General features: G+C 48.3%; 8 non-coding genes and 11 pseudogenes across 8 annotated transcripts; all 19 read right to left on the minus strand.

Annotated features, from left to right (window-relative positions):
* Positions 1 to 1,389: 1,389 nt before the first annotated feature.
* Positions 1,390 to 1,508, minus strand: LOC142592069 (5S ribosomal RNA; annotated as a pseudogene).
* Positions 1,509 to 2,027: 519 nt separating this feature from the next.
* On the minus strand, positions 2,028 to 2,146 carry LOC142592261 (5S ribosomal RNA). The gene has a single exon (XR_012830705.1). It is a non-coding gene; the product is annotated as a 5S ribosomal RNA (ribosomal RNA).
* Positions 2,147 to 2,670: 524 nt separating this feature from the next.
* LOC142592321 (5S ribosomal RNA) lies at positions 2,671 to 2,789 on the minus strand (annotated as a pseudogene).
* Positions 2,790 to 3,314: 525 nt separating this feature from the next.
* Positions 3,315 to 3,433, minus strand: LOC142592274 (5S ribosomal RNA). The gene has a single exon (XR_012830708.1). It is a non-coding gene; the product is annotated as a 5S ribosomal RNA (ribosomal RNA).
* Positions 3,434 to 3,959: 526 nt separating this feature from the next.
* Positions 3,960 to 4,078, minus strand: LOC142592286 (5S ribosomal RNA). The gene has a single exon (XR_012830709.1). It is a non-coding gene; the product is annotated as a 5S ribosomal RNA (ribosomal RNA).
* A 755-nt stretch (positions 4,079 to 4,833) lies between these two features.
* On the minus strand, positions 4,834 to 4,952 carry LOC142592077 (5S ribosomal RNA; annotated as a pseudogene).
* Positions 4,953 to 5,471: 519 nt separating this feature from the next.
* Positions 5,472 to 5,590, minus strand: LOC142592297 (5S ribosomal RNA). The gene has a single exon (XR_012830710.1). It is a non-coding gene; the product is annotated as a 5S ribosomal RNA (ribosomal RNA).
* Positions 5,591 to 6,114: 524 nt separating this feature from the next.
* Positions 6,115 to 6,233, minus strand: LOC142592322 (5S ribosomal RNA; annotated as a pseudogene).
* Positions 6,234 to 6,758: 525 nt separating this feature from the next.
* LOC142592308 (5S ribosomal RNA) lies at positions 6,759 to 6,877 on the minus strand. The gene has a single exon (XR_012830711.1). It is a non-coding gene; the product is annotated as a 5S ribosomal RNA (ribosomal RNA).
* Positions 6,878 to 7,403: 526 nt separating this feature from the next.
* LOC142592319 (5S ribosomal RNA) lies at positions 7,404 to 7,522 on the minus strand. The gene has a single exon (XR_012830712.1). It is a non-coding gene; the product is annotated as a 5S ribosomal RNA (ribosomal RNA).
* Positions 7,523 to 8,277: 755 nt separating this feature from the next.
* On the minus strand, positions 8,278 to 8,396 carry LOC142592078 (5S ribosomal RNA; annotated as a pseudogene).
* Positions 8,397 to 13,882: 5,486 nt separating this feature from the next.
* Positions 13,883 to 14,000, minus strand: LOC142592048 (5S ribosomal RNA; annotated as a pseudogene).
* A 518-nt stretch (positions 14,001 to 14,518) lies between these two features.
* Positions 14,519 to 14,637, minus strand: LOC142591676 (5S ribosomal RNA). The gene has a single exon (XR_012830488.1). It is a non-coding gene; the product is annotated as a 5S ribosomal RNA (ribosomal RNA).
* A 525-nt stretch (positions 14,638 to 15,162) lies between these two features.
* LOC142591852 (5S ribosomal RNA) lies at positions 15,163 to 15,281 on the minus strand. Its single transcript, XR_012830578.1, has one exon. It is a non-coding gene; the product is annotated as a 5S ribosomal RNA (ribosomal RNA).
* A 527-nt stretch (positions 15,282 to 15,808) lies between these two features.
* LOC142592227 (5S ribosomal RNA) lies at positions 15,809 to 15,927 on the minus strand (annotated as a pseudogene).
* Positions 15,928 to 16,452: 525 nt separating this feature from the next.
* Positions 16,453 to 16,571, minus strand: LOC142592105 (5S ribosomal RNA; annotated as a pseudogene).
* Positions 16,572 to 17,093: 522 nt separating this feature from the next.
* On the minus strand, positions 17,094 to 17,212 carry LOC142592024 (5S ribosomal RNA; annotated as a pseudogene).
* A 526-nt stretch (positions 17,213 to 17,738) lies between these two features.
* Positions 17,739 to 17,857, minus strand: LOC142592277 (5S ribosomal RNA; annotated as a pseudogene).
* Positions 17,858 to 18,386: 529 nt separating this feature from the next.
* Positions 18,387 to 18,505, minus strand: LOC142592254 (5S ribosomal RNA; annotated as a pseudogene).
* Positions 18,506 to 18,968: the final 463 nt, after the last annotated feature.

Here is an 18,968-nt window from a genome sequence, read left to right on the forward strand (position 1 = left end):
CAATAAAAAACCCCAGACATGGTGTGGTGTATTTCTTGAATGGGATATATGTCATCATTCAGGAGGCCAACACAGGCATGACATAGTAGGCTTGGAATGTATGAGAACTGTGCCCGTAGCTGATGCAAATGTTCTACAACGACTGGCACTTGGATGTCTCTGGGATGCATTGGGTTGCCCTTACACAAACACTCCTACGCTCATTTCCATGCCAAGTAATTAGTGAGATTTTCTCATTCACGCTAGCAATCCACAGACACTCCTGCCCTTTGTCAAGTGGAAACCGATATAGCTGAAGTAGTTCACGACATGTACACACGCCGCAGTTGATCCACGTTGCACATTTGTACAGCCAAGAGCAATTTCTGCGTACTGTAGTTACTGCTGCACCCAAAGGCCACACAGTGTTCCTCAACAACTTTGTGTGAACCGACACCACATAATTTTTTCCCAGAACTAGCTATAACATCTCCAGATCGTTCTGCAGCAAGTGATACAGCGTGTATTTCTGTGGCTCATTGCAAAGTTTTGTTAATTTTCTGACCTTTCTACCATGCAGGTACATGTGCACTTACTTCAAGGTGACAACACTCCACCTCAAGAACAGCCTCTCCTCAACGATAAGTAGCGAGATTAAATGAAAGGAAAATATCACATCCGTAACCAGACTGATACTGTGTTTTCCTTTCATTTAACCTCCTTCTGCTTTTAAGAAAGCATTGATATGCCCAATAAATGTTTTTATTAAATTTCTTTCGTTGAGTAATGTCTAACATGCAGCATATGTAGGGCCCATGTACATGTCAAAAGTGCTGCATCTTCGCTGGACATACATACATGCATACAGGCTGCATATATCAAGCACCAAAGACAGTCACGCACTGGTAACATGTTTAAATAAGGCCTGACTGCCATTGGGACACATGAGAAAATATTACCACACGTGGTGGCCAATTTTGTTATAGGAGTGCTATGAGCACCAGCAGTCTAATGTAGAAGCTCATTAGAGATTCATTAGGAAGACATGAGAAAGTCACAAGAAAACTGCTTTGTAGCGCACATTAGGAAGACATTTCATGCTCACAAGAAAAACACTCGTCAAGAATTCTACAGAAAGACGGGGGCCAATATGTTTTAGAATGACATTAGGAATACATCAGAAAATTCCAAAGAAAGTCATCAGAAAGTCTAATGGCTGTGATGTCAAAACTCATCAGACTTTCATGTGAAACTCATTTCATATTTTCATAAGGGTACACTTCGGCGTTGGCTCTACCAGCAGGCTCCAGTTGAACGTAAGTTACAGTAAATGCAACCACCCACACGTTGTGCAAATGAAAAAAAAACAAGACGTCACAGAAGCACGCAATAAAAAAGCAAAAAGAACGGTCCCATCAGCACTCGGTGTTCCCAGGTGGTCTCCCTCCCAAGTACTGACCGAGCCCAATGCTGCTTAGCTTCGGGGATCGGACGAGAACCAGCGTATTCAGCATGGTATGGCCGATGGCGAGAATGTGCTGTTTACGGCTGCACCTGTACCGTGCTGCTATGTTGTGCAGTCGCCGAATGTATTCCTACAGCATACAGCACGTACGCGGCAGTCTTTCCGTGAACAATACACGCACGCGTCGTGTACGTTGATCACTCCGTTTGTGGTTGTTCGCTGCATGCGTGCGTGCTAGTGCACACAAAAACAAGAGGGCGAGCGCCACATTTTGCGCGCGTTGCAGCCCACAAGGTGCCACTATATTCATGTGTTGTCATTGAGCTGTATGCGGGTGTGATAAGTAAGCGGTTAGAAGCTTGTGCGACTAAATTTTGCATCATTACGTATACCGCTTACCACCGTCATCATTCCGCGTACAATATCGTGTAGTGGCCTGAATATTGTTGGTGTTACACTTCGGCGTTGGCTCTACCAGCAGGCTCCAGTTGAACGTAAGTTACAGTAAATGCAACCACCCACACGTTGTGCAAGTGAAAAAAAAAAACAAGACGTCACAGAAGCACGCAATAAAAAAGAACGGTGCCATCAGCACTCGGTGTTCCCAGGTGGTCTCCCTCCCAAGTACTGACCGAGCCCAATGCTGCTTAGCTTCGGGGATCGGACGAGAACCGGCGTATTCAGCATGGTATGGCCGATGGCGAGAATGTGCTGTTTGCGACTGCACCTGTATCGTACTGCTATGTTGTGCAGTCGCCGAATGTATTGCTACAGCATACAGCACGTACGCGGCAGTCTTTCCGTGAACAATACACGCATGCATCGTGTACGTTGATCACTCCGTTTGTGGTTGTTCGCTGCATGCGTGCGTGCTAGTGCTCACAAAAACAAGAGAGCGAGCGCCACATTTTGCGCGCGTTGCAGCCCACAAGGTGCCACTTTATTGATGCGTTGTCATTGAGCTGTATGCGGGTGTGATAAGTAAGCGGTTAGAAGCTTGTGCGACTAAATTTTGCATCATTAAGTATACCGCTTACCACCGTCATCATTCCGCGTACAATATTGTGTAGTGGCCTGAATATTGTTGGTGTTACACTTCGGCGTTGGCTCTACCAGCAGGCTCCAGTTGAACGTAAGTTACAGTAAATGCAACCACCCACACGTTGTGCAAATGAAAAAAAAACAAGACCTCACAGAAGCACGCAATAAAAAAGCAAAAAGAACGGTGCCATCAGCACTCGGTGTTCCCAGGTGGTCTCCCTCCCAAGTACTGACCGAGCCCAATGCTCCTTAGCTTCGGGGATCGGACGACAACCGGCGTATTCAACATGGTATGGCCGATGGCGAGAATGTGCTGTTTACGACTGCACCTGTATCGTGCTGCTATGTTGTGCAGTCGCCCAATGTATTGCTACAGCATACAGCACGTACGCGGCAGTCTTTCCGTGAACAATACACGCACGCGTCGTGTACGTTGATCACTCCGTTTGTGGTTGTTCGCTGCATGCGTGCGTGCTAGTGCTCACAAAAACAAGAGGGCGAGCGCCACATTTTGCGCGCGTTGCAGCCCACAAGGTGCCACTTTATTGATGCGTTGTCATTGAGCTGTATGCGGGTGTGATAAGTAAGCGGTTAGAAGCTTGTGCGACTAAATTTTGCATCATTACGTATACCGCTTACCACCGTCATCATTCCGCGTACAATATCGTGTAGTGGCCTGAATATTGTTGGTGTTACACTTCGGCGTTGGCTCTACCAGCAGGCTCCAGTTGAACGTAAGTTGCAGTAAATGCAACCACCCACACGTTGTGCAAATCAAAAAAAAAACAAGACGTCACAGAAGCACGCAATAAAAAAGCAAAAAGAACGGTGCCATCAGCACTCGGTGTTCCCAGGTGGTCTCCCTCCCAAGTACTGACCGAGCCCAATGCTGCTTAGCTTCGGGGATCGGACGAGAACCGGCGTATTCAGCATGGTATGGCCGATGGCGAGAATGTGCTGTTTACGACTGCACCTGTATCGTGCTGCTATGTTGTGCAGTCGCCCAATGTATTGCTACAGCATACAGCACGTACGCGGCAGTCTTTCCGTGAACAATACACGCACGCGTCGTGTACGTTGATCACTCCGTTTGTGGTTGTTCGCTGCATGCGTGCGTGCTAGTGCTCACAAAAACAAGAGGGCGAGCGCCACATTTTGCGCGCGTTGCAGCCAACAAGGTGCCACTTTATTGATGCGTTGTCATTGAGCTGTATGCGGGTGTGATAAGTAAGCGGTTAGAAGCTTGTGCGACTAAATTTTGCATCATTACGTATACCGCTTACCACCGTCATCATTCCGCGTACAATATCGTGTAGTGGCCTGAATATTGTTGGTGTTACACTTCGGCGTTGGCTCTACCAGCAGGCTCCAGTTGAACGTAAGTTACAGTAAATGCAACCACCCACACGTTGTGCAAATGAAAAAAAAAAACAAGACGTCACAGAAGCACGCAATAAGAAAGCAAAAAGAACGGTGCCATCAGCACTCGGTGTTCCCAGGTGGTCTCCCTCCCAAGTACTGACCGAGCCCAATGCTGCTTAGCTTCGGGGATCGGACGAGAACCGGCGTATTCAGCATGGTATGGCCGATGGCGAGAATGTGCTGTTTACGACTGCACCTGTATCGTGCTGCTATGTTGTGCGCGGTCACCGAATGTATTGCTACAGCATACAGCACGTACGCGGCAGTCTTTCCGTGAACAATACACGCACGCGTCGTGTACGTTGATCACTCCGTTTGTGGTTGTTCGCTGCATGCGTGCGTGCTAGTCCTCACAAAAACAAGAGGGCGAGCGCCACATTTTGCGCGCGTTGCAGCCCACAAGGTGCCACTTTATTGATGCGTTGTCATTGAGCTGTATGCGGGTGTGATAAGTAAGCGGTTAGAAGCTTGTGCGACTAAATTTTGCATCATTACGTATACCGCTTACCACCGTCATCATTCCGCGTACAATATCGTGTAGTGGCCTGAATATTGTTGGTGTTACACTTCGGCATTGGCTTGGACTGCGGAGCACGAGGTCGCGGGATCGAATCCCGGCCACGGCGGCCGCATTTCGATGGGGGCGAAATGCGAAAACACCCGTGTGCTTAGATTTAGGTGCACGTTAAAGAACCCCAGGTGGCCAAAATTTCCGGAGTCCTCCACTACGGCGTGCCTCATAATCAGAAAGTCGTTTTGGCACGTAAAACCCCAAATATTATTATTATTATTACTTCGGCATTGGCTCTACCAGCAGGCTCCAGTTGAACGTAAGTTACACTAAATGCAACCACCCACACGTTGTGCAAATGAAAAAAAAAAACAAGACGTCACAGAAGCACGCAATAAAAAAGCAAAAAGAACGGTGCCATCAGCACTCGGTGTCCCCAGGTGGTCTCCCTTCCAAGTACTGACCGAGCCCAATGCTGCTTAGCTTCGGGGATCGGACGAGAACCGGCGTATTCAGCATGGCATGGCCGATGGCCAGAATGTGCTGTTTACGACTGCACCTGTATCGTGCTGCTATGTTGTGCAGTCGCCGAATGTATTGCTACAGCATACAGCCCGTACGCGGCAGTCTTTCCGTGAACAATACACGCACGCGTCGTGTACGTTGATCACTCCGTTTGTGGTTGTTCGCTGCATGCGTGCGTGCTAGTGCTCACAAAAACAAGAGGGCGAGCGCCACATTTTGCGCGCGTTGCAGCCCACAATGTGCCACTTTATTGATGCGTTGTCATTGAGCTGTATGCGGGAGTGATAAGTAAGCGGTTAGAACCTTGTGCGACTAAATTTTGCATCATTACGTATACCGCTTACCACCGTCATCATTCCGCGTACAATATCGTGTAGTGGCCTGAATATTGTTGGTGTTACACTTCGGCGTTGGCTCTACCAGCAGGCTCCAGTTGAACGTAAGTTACAGTAAATGCAACCACCCACACGTTGTGCAAGTGAAAAAAAAAAACAAGACGTCACAGAAGCACGCAATAAAAAAGAACGGTGCCATCAGCACTCGGTGTTCCCAGGTGGTCTCCCTCCCAAGTACTGACCGAGCCCAATGCTGCTTAGCTTCGGGGATCGGACGAGAACCGGCGTATTCAGCATGGTATGGCCGATGGCGAGAATGTGCTGTTTGCGACTGCACCTGTATCGTACTGCTATGTTGTGCAGTCGCCGAATGTATTGCTACAGCATACAGCACGTACGCGGCAGTCTTTCCGTGAACAATACACGCATGCATCGTGTACGTTGATCACTCCGTTTGTGGTTGTTCGCTGCATGCGTGCGTGCTAGTGCTCACAAAAACAAGAGAGCGAGCGCCACATTTTGCGCGCGTTGCAGCCCACAAGGTGCCACTTTATTGATGCGTTGTCATTGAGCTGTATGCGGGTGTGATAAGTAAGCGGTTAGAAGCTTGTGCGACTAAATTTTGCATCATTAAGTATACCGCTTACCACCGTCATCATTCCGCGTACAATATTGTGTAGTGGCCTGAATATTGTTGGTGTTACACTTCGGCGTTGGCTCTACCAGCAGGCTCCAGTTGAACGTAAGTTACAGTAAATGCAACCACCCACACGTTGTGCAAATGAAAAAAAAACAAGACCTCACAGAAGCACGCAATAAAAAAGCAAAAAGAACGGTGCCATCAGCACTCGGTGTTCCCAGGTGGTCTCCCTCCCAAGTACTGACCGAGCCCAATGCTCCTTAGCTTCGGGGATCGGACGACAACCGGCGTATTCAACATGGTATGGCCGATGGCGAGAATGTGCTGTTTACGACTGCACCTGTATCGTGCTGCTATGTTGTGCAGTCGCCCAATGTATTGCTACAGCATACAGCACGTACGCGGCAGTCTTTCCGTGAACAATACACGCACGCGTCGTGTACGTTGATCACTCCGTTTGTGGTTGTTCGCTGCATGCGTGCGTGCTAGTGCTCACAAAAACAAGAGGGCGAGCGCCACATTTTGCGCGCGTTGCAGCCCACAAGGTGCCACTTTATTGATGCGTTGTCATTGAGCTGTATGCGGGTGTGATAAGTAAGCGGTTAGAAGCTTGTGCGACTAAATTTTGCATCATTACGTATACCGCTTACCACCGTCATCATTCCGCGTACAATATCGTGTAGTGGCCTGAATATTGTTGGTGTTACACTTCGGCGTTGGCTCTACCAGCAGGCTCCAGTTGAACGTAAGTTGCAGTAAATGCAACCACCCACACGTTGTGCAAATCAAAAAAAAAACAAGACGTCACAGAAGCACGCAATAAAAAAGCAAAAAGAACGGTGCCATCAGCACTCGGTGTTCCCAGGTGGTCTCCCTCCCAAGTACTGACCGAGCCCAATGCTGCTTAGCTTCGGGGATCGGACGAGAACCGGCGTATTCAGCATGGTATGGCCGATGGCGAGAATGTGCTGTTTACGACTGCACCTGTATCGTGCTGCTATGTTGTGCAGTCGCCCAATGTATTGCTACAGCATACAGCACGTACGCGGCAGTCTTTCCGTGAACAATACACGCACGCGTCGTGTACGTTGATCACTCCGTTTGTGGTTGTTCGCTGCATGCGTGCGTGCTAGTGCTCACAAAAACAAGAGGGCGAGCGCCACATTTTGCGCGCGTTGCAGCCAACAAGGTGCCACTTTATTGATGCGTTGTCATTGAGCTGTATGCGGGTGTGATAAGTAAGCGGTTAGAAGCTTGTGCGACTAAATTTTGCATCATTACGTATACCGCTTACCACCGTCATCATTCCGCGTACAATATCGTGTAGTGGCCTGAATATTGTTGGTGTTACACTTCGGCGTTGGCTCTACCAGCAGGCTCCAGTTGAACGTAAGTTACAGTAAATGCAACCACCCACACGTTGTGCAAATGAAAAAAAAAAACAAGACGTCACAGAAGCACGCAATAAGAAAGCAAAAAGAACGGTGCCATCAGCACTCGGTGTTCCCAGGTGGTCTCCCTCCCAAGTACTGACCGAGCCCAATGCTGCTTAGCTTCGGGGATCGGACGAGAACCGGCGTATTCAGCATGGTATGGCCGATGGCGAGAATGTGCTGTTTACGACTGCACCTGTATCGTGCTGCTATGTTGTGCGCGGTCACCGAATGTATTGCTACAGCATACAGCACGTACGCGGCAGTCTTTCCGTGAACAATACACGCACGCGTCGTGTACGTTGATCACTCCGTTTGTGGTTGTTCGCTGCATGCGTGCGTGCTAGTCCTCACAAAAACAAGAGGGCGAGCGCCACATTTTGCGCGCGTTGCAGCCCACAAGGTGCCACTTTATTGATGCGTTGTCATTGAGCTGTATGCGGGTGTGATAAGTAAGCGGTTAGAAGCTTGTGCGACTAAATTTTGCATCATTACGTATACCGCTTACCACCGTCATCATTCCGCGTACAATATCGTGTAGTGGCCTGAATATTGTTGGTGTTACACTTCGGCATTGGCTTGGACTGCGGAGCACGAGGTCGCGGGATCGAATCCCGGCCACGGCGGCCGCATTTCGATGGGGGCGAAATGCGAAAACACCCGTGTGCTTAGATTTAGGTGCACGTTAAAGAACCCCAGGTGGCCAAAATTTCCGGAGTCCTCCACTACGGCGTGCCTCATAATCAGAAAGTCGTTTTGGCACGTAAAACCCCAAATATTATTATTATTATTACTTCGGCATTGGCTCTACCAGCAGGCTCCAGTTGAACGTAAGTTACACTAAATGCAACCACCCACACGTTGTGCAAATGAAAAAAAAAAACAAGACGTCACAGAAGCACGCAATAAAAAAGCAAAAAGAACGGTGCCATCAGCACTCGGTGTCCCCAGGTGGTCTCCCTTCCAAGTACTGACCGAGCCCAATGCTGCTTAGCTTCGGGGATCGGACGAGAACCGGCGTATTCAGCATGGCATGGCCGATGGCCAGAATGTGCTGTTTACGACTGCACCTGTATCGTGCTGCTATGTTGTGCAGTCGCCGAATGTATTGCTACAGCATACAGCCCGTACGCGGCAGTCTTTCCGTGAACAATACACGCACGCGTCGTGTACGTTGATCACTCCGTTTGTGGTTGTTCGCTGCATGCGTGCGTGCTAGTGCTCACAAAAACAAGAGGGCGAGCGCCACATTTTGCGCGCGTTGCAGCCCACAATGTGCCACTTTATTGATGCGTTGTCATTGAGCTGTATGCGGGAGTGATAAGTAAGCGGTTAGAACCTTGTGCGACTAAATTTTGCATCATTACGTATACCGCTTACCACCGTCATCATTCCGCGTACAATATCGTGTAGTGGCCTGAATATTGTTGGTGTTACACTTCGGCGTTGGCTCTACCAGCAGGCTCCAGTTGAACGTAAGTTACAGTAAATGCAAACATCCACACGTTGTGCAAATGAAAAAAAGAAAAAACAAGACGTCACAGAAGCACGCAATAAAAAAGCAAAAAGAACGGTCCCATCAGCACTCGGTGTTCCCAGGTGGTCTCCCTCCCAAGTACTGACCGAGCCCAATGCTGCTTCCCAGGTAGCACAAAAGAGATACGTAACGTTTTCGTAGCGTTTATCCAAGACGATAAAAACGGGTTAAAGAAGACACGAATGAGAGAACTTCGGCGGGAAAACGTCGTATATCTCTGCTAATGTCCGGCTTAATTACTTTCTTGAGACGGTCTAGAACAGGTCTGCAAGACGTATTCGAAAAGCTGGTCTAGAAATAGGATTGGGAAAGACACAAGTAATCCCTTTCCCAAAACTATTCGTAACCAATTTCTAAACGTTTTTAGGACGTTATCAAAAAGCTGGTCTAGAAGCGGTCTTGAAAGGTTTACGATCATCTGAAGCTAATTTTCGCGGGTGACGGGCGCGATGAGACATCGTTGTTCAAAACACGCGTTTAGTTTCGCCTCACGCGACTGGCCTATGCCGCGCAGACGTCGTCAGCCGCACCCGTTGGCACGGCCTAGGCCAATCGCGTGAGGTGAAACTGATCGGGCGTTTCGAACAACGATCTCCAATCGCGCCCCAGGTGAGTAGAAGCGTCGGTGTTGACTGTAAGAGCCATGGCACGGTGCCAAGCACTGTTCCCCGCATGGCCGGCGCATCGTCTACCAAGTCGCACGAAAATGAGCCTGTTAGGAATAATAAATCCTTAATACCGCCTTTAGTAAGCTACGATGCTTACAACCACAATGGGAATGACATCCTGCAAAGAACAAATGGCCACGTCTTGGCAGGTGGCCAGACCAAGCCCTTCATGCCAAGAGTGCATGAAATGAGAACATTGTGACAAAGCAAGAACACTTTATTAAAATGTAATGCTTATGCAAGGTTCGAACAAACTGTGTGAGAAATGCAAATAGGAATAAAAGTACATCAACAATGACAAAAGTCGCAGAAAGGATTCGTAATGAACTCGAAAGTGAACATTCACTAGCACATAAACAAAATTCCAAGTACACATACAAAAATGAACAGAAAAACCTAGAGTGTACTAAAGTGTCTAATTTATCATAGTAAAGTGCGCGTGCTATTAGATGGACTAGAGTTATGCAGAAGTGACATCGGAGCGAATGGAAGAATTAAGTAGACTGAAAAATGCAAGAGTATGAATTGGATGGTAACTGCCTCCAAGCAATGTTACCAATCATCTAAAAGCTTGAAAAGAGCACAAAAAGAAATACCACCGCATACCATCATAAAACAATCCTGTGACAGAAATAAAAAAAATGGGAACAATGCAAAATTGGAAATATTGCCTTTAGGATATATCAAAGAAGGTAATGGCGAGAAAAAATAACCATACAACAAAGAAGCAATAAAGTGAAATTAGTACAGAATACTTAAACGGGGGATTCAGTGTAACAAGTGAACACTACTGTAGTACAGCGAACGATGAGACAGTAATGCTGCATCTTGCCACTACAGAACGTGAGAAATGAATATGCAAGCCTCATATTAGAAACTTACATAAACATGGAAATAAACTGGAATGCACTGGAAGCTGCATTTGTGTAACAAAGGAAGCAATGGTCATAATAAATAGTAAGTGTTTTATCTAAAAAGCCCTTTACAAGAGGCAAAGTTGTACCTCTCTGGCAAAAATAAAGTTCCAACGAATAATTTGCAAACCAGCAAATACATTAATTAGCACACTGACATGTCACACTTTGCGCACATCTCCAGTCTCCTAAAGTAAAAAGAAAGCACTCTGAATGAGAAAAACGTTTAACACATGTAGCCCAGAGCAAATTCTTTGCCAGTTCACTCACACTTTCACATCCAAAAACATTTGCCACAAAGTCCAGGCACAGTTCCACTGATGTTTACCAATTCACCCCCACTTTCACGTCCAAAAATATTTGGTACACAGTCCAGGCAGAGCTTCATAGATAAACAGCTTGAGAGCACCCTACTGATTATTGTGCAGTCCCGCTGCTGGAAATAGAACTGCCGCACATGCTGGTAGTGGTTTCAAACTAGACACTTGCTGCCCTGGACAGGTATGTTCAGATATCTGCACTGGTGCTCTATTTTGTCGAAGTAGACACATTGATGCACTACGCTGGTAATTGAAATGTTTTGAATGCACAAGTATTGGCTTCACCAGAAAGACTTGCCCACATACCACCACTGGCATATATATGCACTTGCTCTTCACTCAGTAGCATTGAACTTAAAGTGTTCCCTATGTGGGAGCCATGGGTAAAACCGGTGTCACACGACCACTCTCGATCGCGATCAAGCCCGATCCGGATCGAAATTATCGATGCGACTGGCTCACTCTCGTAGCTTGCGCAGAGGAGCCATCACGACCGAGAAATTCGATTTGTAACGGACTGGATAGCGGCTAAAAGAGCCCCGTGTGAAACCGGTACCAAATAATGCACAGACGTACGCTAGGAAAATGTGTTGCACAAGGACAAAGAACTGCGACATGCCCTGTTGTGCGAAGCGCGCGAACAGAACACATGTATATATATATATTAAAAAAAACTGCGAGAGCGCTTCGCGAACTCCATGCGCACACATGGCACGCGCACGAACTCGGCAGGCCGCCGTAAAGCGCGAAGGGCGCACAGCGTACATTCCGACACATGTCCCAAACTGCAAACAATCGTACTACCTAAAGCATACAAGTTATTTTATACCAAGGGCATACTCGACTCACGTATGCAGTATGCACAAGCGAGTTATGCAGCGTACATGCTGTATCCATTCGCCAAATAGTAAAATTGATAACAAGCACAAAGCTGCAAGGGACTCAATACATTACTACCATTTGAGGCGTCAAATAAAATCGAATTTGGCCGTTTCATATATTGGACACAATATATGGGCACATGTGGTACACGGTAATACCATGAAATACCCATCACGTGGGTAAAGGGGGCGAAAACACAATCGAGAACCTGAAGCGCAAACGATAAAAGCACGGTATGGTGCACGCAAAATTCTGTCAGTGCGCTGTAGCGCGAGGGAAGAAAATAGGGTGAGCACTTGACCTCACCTTTTGGGATACCGCACTAGTAGTGAATCATTAAAAAAAAGCCTGTTTGAAGCAGTTCCCTTGTCTGCAACACTCTTGCTAAACGGGAGACTAAAATACCACGATGATGACTCTATTGCGGAGATCGGCAAGGTGCGCACAGACAGAAATTTTGCCGCCTTTCTTGGCATTCTGCAAAATGCTTTCTTGTTAGGATCACGCATAGCGGCCGACCCCGACGCTAGGGACACACAGGCACGATTTCGTCCCTCTAACTTTCGTCCTTATACTGCCCTTAGCGCCTTAATTACAGCGTCAATGAAAAGGCGCCTCACATAACATGACAATGAACTTGAAGAGCTGATTAGTGCCCTCCACTCCGCGCCCTCCAATTGAAAACACTACTGATTTCCAAATTAAACTACACAAACAGATCGCACAACCCAAACTAATCACAGAACGTCGTTTTCTTGACGGCAAAACCCTGCAACATTTACATGACAAAGGGCAGCGGCAGCACATTCAGAACAGCCGTTATCATACCACAGCGCAATGCAAGTGCGATAACGTTATTATGCCCGGCTCAAACAGATCGCACAACCCAAACTAATCACAGAATGTCGTTTTCTTGACAGCAAACACTGCAACACTTACATGACAAAGGGCAGCGGCAACACATTCAGAACAGTCGCAAACAGACCATAGTGCCATGCGAGTGCGATAACGTAACTATGCACGGCTTCAGGAATAACGTGGCCGCCTTGATCACATAACAATTGAAAACACTACTGATTTCCAAATTAAAACCACACAAACATATCGCACAACCCAAACTGATCACAGAATATTGTTTTCTTGACAGCAAAACACTGCAACACTTACATAGCAAAGGGCAGCGGCAGCACGTTCAGAACAGCCGCAAACACACCACAGCGCAATGCCAGTGCGGTGACGTGACGACGCCATGACGACGCGACTATGCCCCGGCTCGCCCGGCTGCCCGGCATCACGAATCACGTGGCCACCTTGGTCACATGATTTGACGACGGTATCGCCACCTTGCGCAAGGTTGGATCACGTTGATGGGTTGTTGAATATTGTAGAAGCCGCTAAAGAGGCTGACGCGCCGTGGCGTGGCGGTGGCGTTTTGAGTCGTTTGCAAAACGTATTCACCCCTCGTTTTTAAGCTGTCTGGCTTCCAACGTTATCAAAACGTATTCACCCCTCGTTTTTAAGCTATCTTGTTTGGAACGTCTTTGATGCGTCGATTTTGGTCAAAAATCCGTTTCAGACGTTGAATCCCTTAATACGACGTTTTCAAGACTTTGTGTGCTACCTGGGTTAGCTTCGGGGATCGGACGAGAACCGGCGTATTCAGCATGGTATGGCCGATGGCGAGAATGTGCTGTTTACGACTGCACCTGTATCGTGCTGCTATGTTGTGCAGTCGCCGAATGTATTGCTACAGCATACAGCACGTACGCGGCAGTCTTTCCGTGAACAATACACGCACGCGTCGTGTACGTTGATCACTCCGTTTGTGGTTGTTCGCTGCATGCGTGCGTGCTAGTGCTCACAAAAACAAGAGGGCGAGCGCCACATTTTGCGCGCGTTGCAGCCCACAAGGTGCCACTTTATTGATGCGTTGTCATTGAGCTGTATGCGGGTGTGATAAGTAAGCGGTTAGAACCTTGGGCGACTAAATTTTGCATCATTACGTATACCGCTTACCACCGTCAACTTTCCGCGTACAATATCGTGTAGTGGCCTGAATATTGTTGGTGTTACACTTCGGCGTTGGCTCTACCAGCAGGCTCGAGTTGAACGTAAGTTACAGTAAATGCAAACACCCACACGTTGTGCAAATGAAAAAAAGAAAAAACAAGACGTCACAGAAGCACGCAATAAAAAAGCAAAAAGAACGGTGCCATCAGCACTCGGTGTTCCCAGGTGGTCTCCCTCCAAGTACTGACCGAGCCCAATGCTGCTTAGCTTCGGGGATTGGACGAGAACCGGCGTATTCAGCATGGTATGGCCGATGGCGAGAATGTGCTGTGTACGACTGCACCTGTATCGTGCTGCTATGTTGTGCAGTCGCCGAATGTATTGCTACAGCATACAGCACGTACGCGGCAGTCTTTCAGCGAACAATACACGCACGCGTCGTGTACGTTGATCACTCGGTTTGTGGTTGTTCGCTGCATGCGTGCGTGCTAGTGCTCACAAAAACAAGAGGGCGAGCGCCACATTTTGTGCGCGTTGCAGCCCACAAGGTGCCACTTTATTGATGCGTTGTCATTGAGCTGTACGCGGGAGTGATAAGTAAGCGGTTAGAAGCTTGTGCGACTAAATTTTGCATCATTACGTATACCGCTTACCACCGTCATCATTCCGCGCACTGTAGTGGCCTGAATATTGTTGGTGTTACACTTCGGCGTTGGCTCTACCAACAGGCTCCAGTTGAACGTAAGTTACAGTAAATGCAACCACCCACACGTTGTGCAAATGAAAAAAAAAAACAAGACGTCACAGAAACACGCAATAAAATGCAAAAAGAACGGTGCCATCAGCACTCGGTGTTCCCAGGTGGTCTCCCTCCCAAGTACTGACCGAGCCCAATGCTGCTTAGCTTCGGGGATCGGACGAGAACCGGCGTATTCAGCATGGTATGGCCGATGGCGAGAATGTGCTGTTTACGACTGCACCTGTATCGTGCTGCTATGTTGTTCAGTCGCCCAATGTATTGCTACAGCATACAGCACGTACGCGGCAGTCTTTCCGTGAACAATACACGCACGCGTCGTGTACGTTGATCACTCCGTTTGTGGTTGTTCGCTGCATGCGTGCGTGCTAGTGCTCACAAAAACAAGAGGGCGAGCGCCACATTTTGCGCGCGTTCCAGCCCATAAGGTGCCACTTTATTGATGCGTTGTCATTGAGCTGTATGCGGGTGTGATAAGTAAGCGGTTAGAAGCTTGTGCGACTAAATTTTGCATCATTACGTATACCGCTTACCACCGTCATCATTCCGCGTACAATATCGTGTAGTGGCCTGAATATTGTTGGTGTTACACTTCGGCGTTGGCTCTACCAGCAGGCTCCAGTTGAACGTAAGTTACAGTAAATGCAACCACCCACACGTTGTGCAAATGAAAAAAAAAACAAGACGTCACAGAAGCACGCAATAAAAAAGCAAAAAGAACGGCGCCATCAGCACTCGGTGTTCCCAGGTGGTCTCCCTCCCAAGTACTGACCGAGCCCAATGCTGCTTAGCTTCGGGGATCGGACGAGAACCGGCGTATTCAGCATGGTATGGCCGATGGCGAGAATGTGCTGTTTACGACTGCACCTGTATCATGCTGCTATGTTGTGCAGTCGCCCAATGTATTGCTACAGCATACAGCACGTACGCGGCAGTCTTTCCGTGAACAATACACGCACGCGTCGTGTACGTTGATCACTCCGTTTGTGGTTGTTCGCTGCAAGCGTGCGTGCTAGTGCTCACAAAAACAAGAGGGCGAGCGCCACATTTTGCGCGCGTTGCAACCCACAAGGTGCCACTTTATTGATGCGTTGTCATTGAGCTGTATGCGGGTGTGATAAGTAAGCGGTTAGAAGCTTGTGCGACTAAATTTTGCATCATTACGTATACCGCTTACCACCGTCATCATTCCGCGTACAATATCGTGTAGTGGCCTGAATATTGTTGGTGTTACACTTCGGCGTTGGCTCTACCAGCAGGCTCCAGTTGAACGTAAGTTGCAGTAAATGCAACCACCCACACGTTGTGCAAATGAAAAAAAAAAAACAAGACGTCACAGAAGCACGCAATAAAAAAGCAAAAAGAACGGTGCCATCAGCACTCGGTGTCCCCAGGTGGTCTCCCTTCCAAGTACTGACCGAGCCCAATGCTGCTTAGCTTCGGCGATCGGACGAGAATCGGCGTATTCAGCATGGCATGGCCGATGGCGAGAATGTGATGTTTACGACTGCACCTGTATCGTGCTGCTATGTTGTGCAGTCGCCCAATGTATTGCTACAGCATACAGCACGTACGCGGCAGTCTTTCCGTGAACAATACACGCACGCGTCGTGTACGTTGATCACTCCGTTTGTAGTTGTTCGCTGCATGCGTGCGTGCTAGTGCTCACAAAAACAAGAGGGCGAGCGCCACATTTTGCGCGCGTTGCAGCCCACAAGGTGCCACTTTATTGATGCGTTGTCATTGAGCTGTATGCGGGTGTGATAAGTAAGCGGTTAGAAGCTTGTGCGACTAAATTTTGCATCATTACGTATACCGCTTACCACCGTCATGATTCCGCGTACAATATCGTGTAGTGGCCTGAATATTGTTGGTGTTACACTTCGGCGTTGGCTCTACCAGCAGGCTCCAGTTGAACGTAAGTTACAGTAAATGCAACCACCCACACGTTGTGCAAATGAAAAAAAAAACAAGACGTCACAGAAGCACGCAATAAAAAAGCAAAAACAACGGTGCCATCAGCACTCGGTGTCCCCAGGTGGTCTCCCTTCCAAGTACTGGCCGAGCCCAATGCTGCTTAGCTTCGGGGATCGGACGAGAACCGGCGTATTCAGCATGGCATGGCCGATGGCGAGAATGTGCTGTTTACGACTGCACCTGTATCGTGCTGCTATGTTGTGCAGTCGCCGAATGTATTGCTACAGCATACAGCCCGTACGCGGCGGTCTTTCCGTGAACAATACACGCACGCGTCGTGTACGTTGATCACTCCGTTTGTGGTTGTTCGCTGCATGCGTGCGTGCTAGTGCTCACAAAAACAAGAGGGCGAGCGCCACATTTTGCGCGCGTTCCAGCCCATAAGGTGCCACTTTATTGATGCGTTGTCATTGAGCTGTATGCGGGTGTGATAAGTAAGCGGTTAGAAGCTTGTGCGACTAAATTTTGCATCATTACGTATACCGCTTACCACCGTCATCATTCCGCGTACAATATCGTGTAGTGGCCTGAATATTGTTGGTGTTACACTTCGGCGTTGGCTCTACCAGCAGGCTCCAGTTGAACGTAAGTTACAGTAAATGCAACCACCCACACGTTGTGCAAATGAAAAAAAAAAGACGTCACAGAAGCACGCAATAAAAAAGCAAAAAGAACGGCGCCATCAGCACTCGGTGTTCCCAGGTGGTCTCCCTCCCAAGTACTGACCGAGCCTAATGCTGCTTAGCTTCGGGGATCGGACGAGAACCGGCGTATTCAGCATGGTATGGCCGATGGCGAGAATGTGCTGTTTACGACTGCACCTGTATCGTGCTGCTATGTTGTGCAGTCGCCCAATGTATTGCTACAGCATACAGCACGTACGCGGCAGTCTTTCCGTGAACAATACACGCACGCGTCGTGTACGTTGATCACTCCGTTTGTGGTTGTTCGCTGCATGCGTGCGTGCTAGTGCTCACAAAAACAAGAGGGCGAGCGCCACATTTTGCGCGCGTTGCAACCCACAAGGTGCCACTTTATTGATGCGTTGTCATTGAGCTGTATGCGGGTGTGATAAGTAAGCGGTTAGAAGCTTGTGCGACTAAATTTTGCATCATTACGTATACCGCTTACCACCGTCATCATTCCGCGTACAATATCGTGTAGTGGCCTGAATATTGTTGGTATTACACTTCGGCGTTGGCTCTACCAGCAGGCTCCAGTTGAACGTAAGTTGCAGTAAATGCAACCACCCACACGTTGTGCAAATGAAAAAAAAAAACAAGACGTCACAGAAGCACGCAATAAAAAAGCAAAAAGAACGGTGCCATCAGCACTCGGTGTCCCCAGGTGGTCTACCTCCCAAGTACTGACCGAGCCCAATGCTGCTTAGCTTCGGGGATCGGACGAGAACCGGCGTATGCAGCATGGCATGGCCGATGGCGAGAATGTGATGTTTACGACTGCACCTGTATCGTGCTGCTATGTTGTGCAGTCGCCCAATGTATTGCTACAGCATACAGCACGTACGCGGCAGTCTTTCCGTGAACAATACACGCACGCGTCGTGTACGTTGATCACTCCGTTTGTGGTTGTTCGCTGCATGCGTGCGTGCTATTGCTCACAAAAACAAGAGGGCGAGCGCCACATTTTGCGCGCGTTGCAGCCCACAAGGTGCCACTTTATTGATGCGTTGTCATTGAGCTGTATGCGGGTGTGATAAGTAAGCGGTTAGAACCTTGTGCTGCTAAATTTTGCATCATTACGTATACCGCTTACCACCGTCAACTTTCCGCGTACAATATCGTGTAGTGGCCTGAATATTGTTGGTGTTACACTTCGGCGTTGGCTCTACCAGCAGGCTCGAGTTGAACGTAAGTTACAGTAAATGCAAACACCCACACGTTGTGCAAATGAAAAAAAGAAAAAACAAGACGTCACAGAAGCACGCAATAAAAAAGCAAAAAGAACGGCGCCATCAGCGCTCGGTGTTCCCAGGTGGTCTCCCTCCCAAGTACTGACCGAGCCCAATGCTGCTTAGCTTCGGGGATTGGACGAGAACCGGCGTATTCAGCATGGCATGGCCGATGGCGAGAATGTGCTGTTTACGACTGCACCTGTATCGTGCTGCTATGTTGTGCAGTCGCCGAATGTATTGCTACAGCATACAGCACGTACGCGGCAGTCTTTCAGTGAACAATACACGCACGCGTCGTGTACGTTGATCACTCGGTTTGTGGTTGTTCGCTGCATGCGTGCGTGATAGTGCTCACAAAAACAAGAGGGCGAGCGCCACATTTTACGCGCGTTCCAGCCCACACGGTGCCACTTTATTGATGCGTTGTCATTGAGCTGTATGCGGGTGTGATAAGTAAGCGGTTAGAAGCTTGTGCGACTAAATTTTGCATCATTACGTATACCGCTTACCACCGTCATCATTCCGCGCACTGTAGTGGCCTGAATATTGTTGGTGTTACACTTCGGCGTTGGCTCTACCAACAGGCTCCAGTTGAACGTAAGTTACAGTAAATGCAACCACCCACCCGTTGTGCAAA

Source organism: Dermacentor variabilis, chromosome 8, assembly GCF_050947875.1.
Source record: "Dermacentor variabilis isolate Ectoservices chromosome 8, ASM5094787v1, whole genome shotgun sequence".
In the NCBI taxonomy this organism is placed as follows: Eukaryota; Metazoa; Arthropoda; class Arachnida; order Ixodida; family Ixodidae; genus Dermacentor; species Dermacentor variabilis.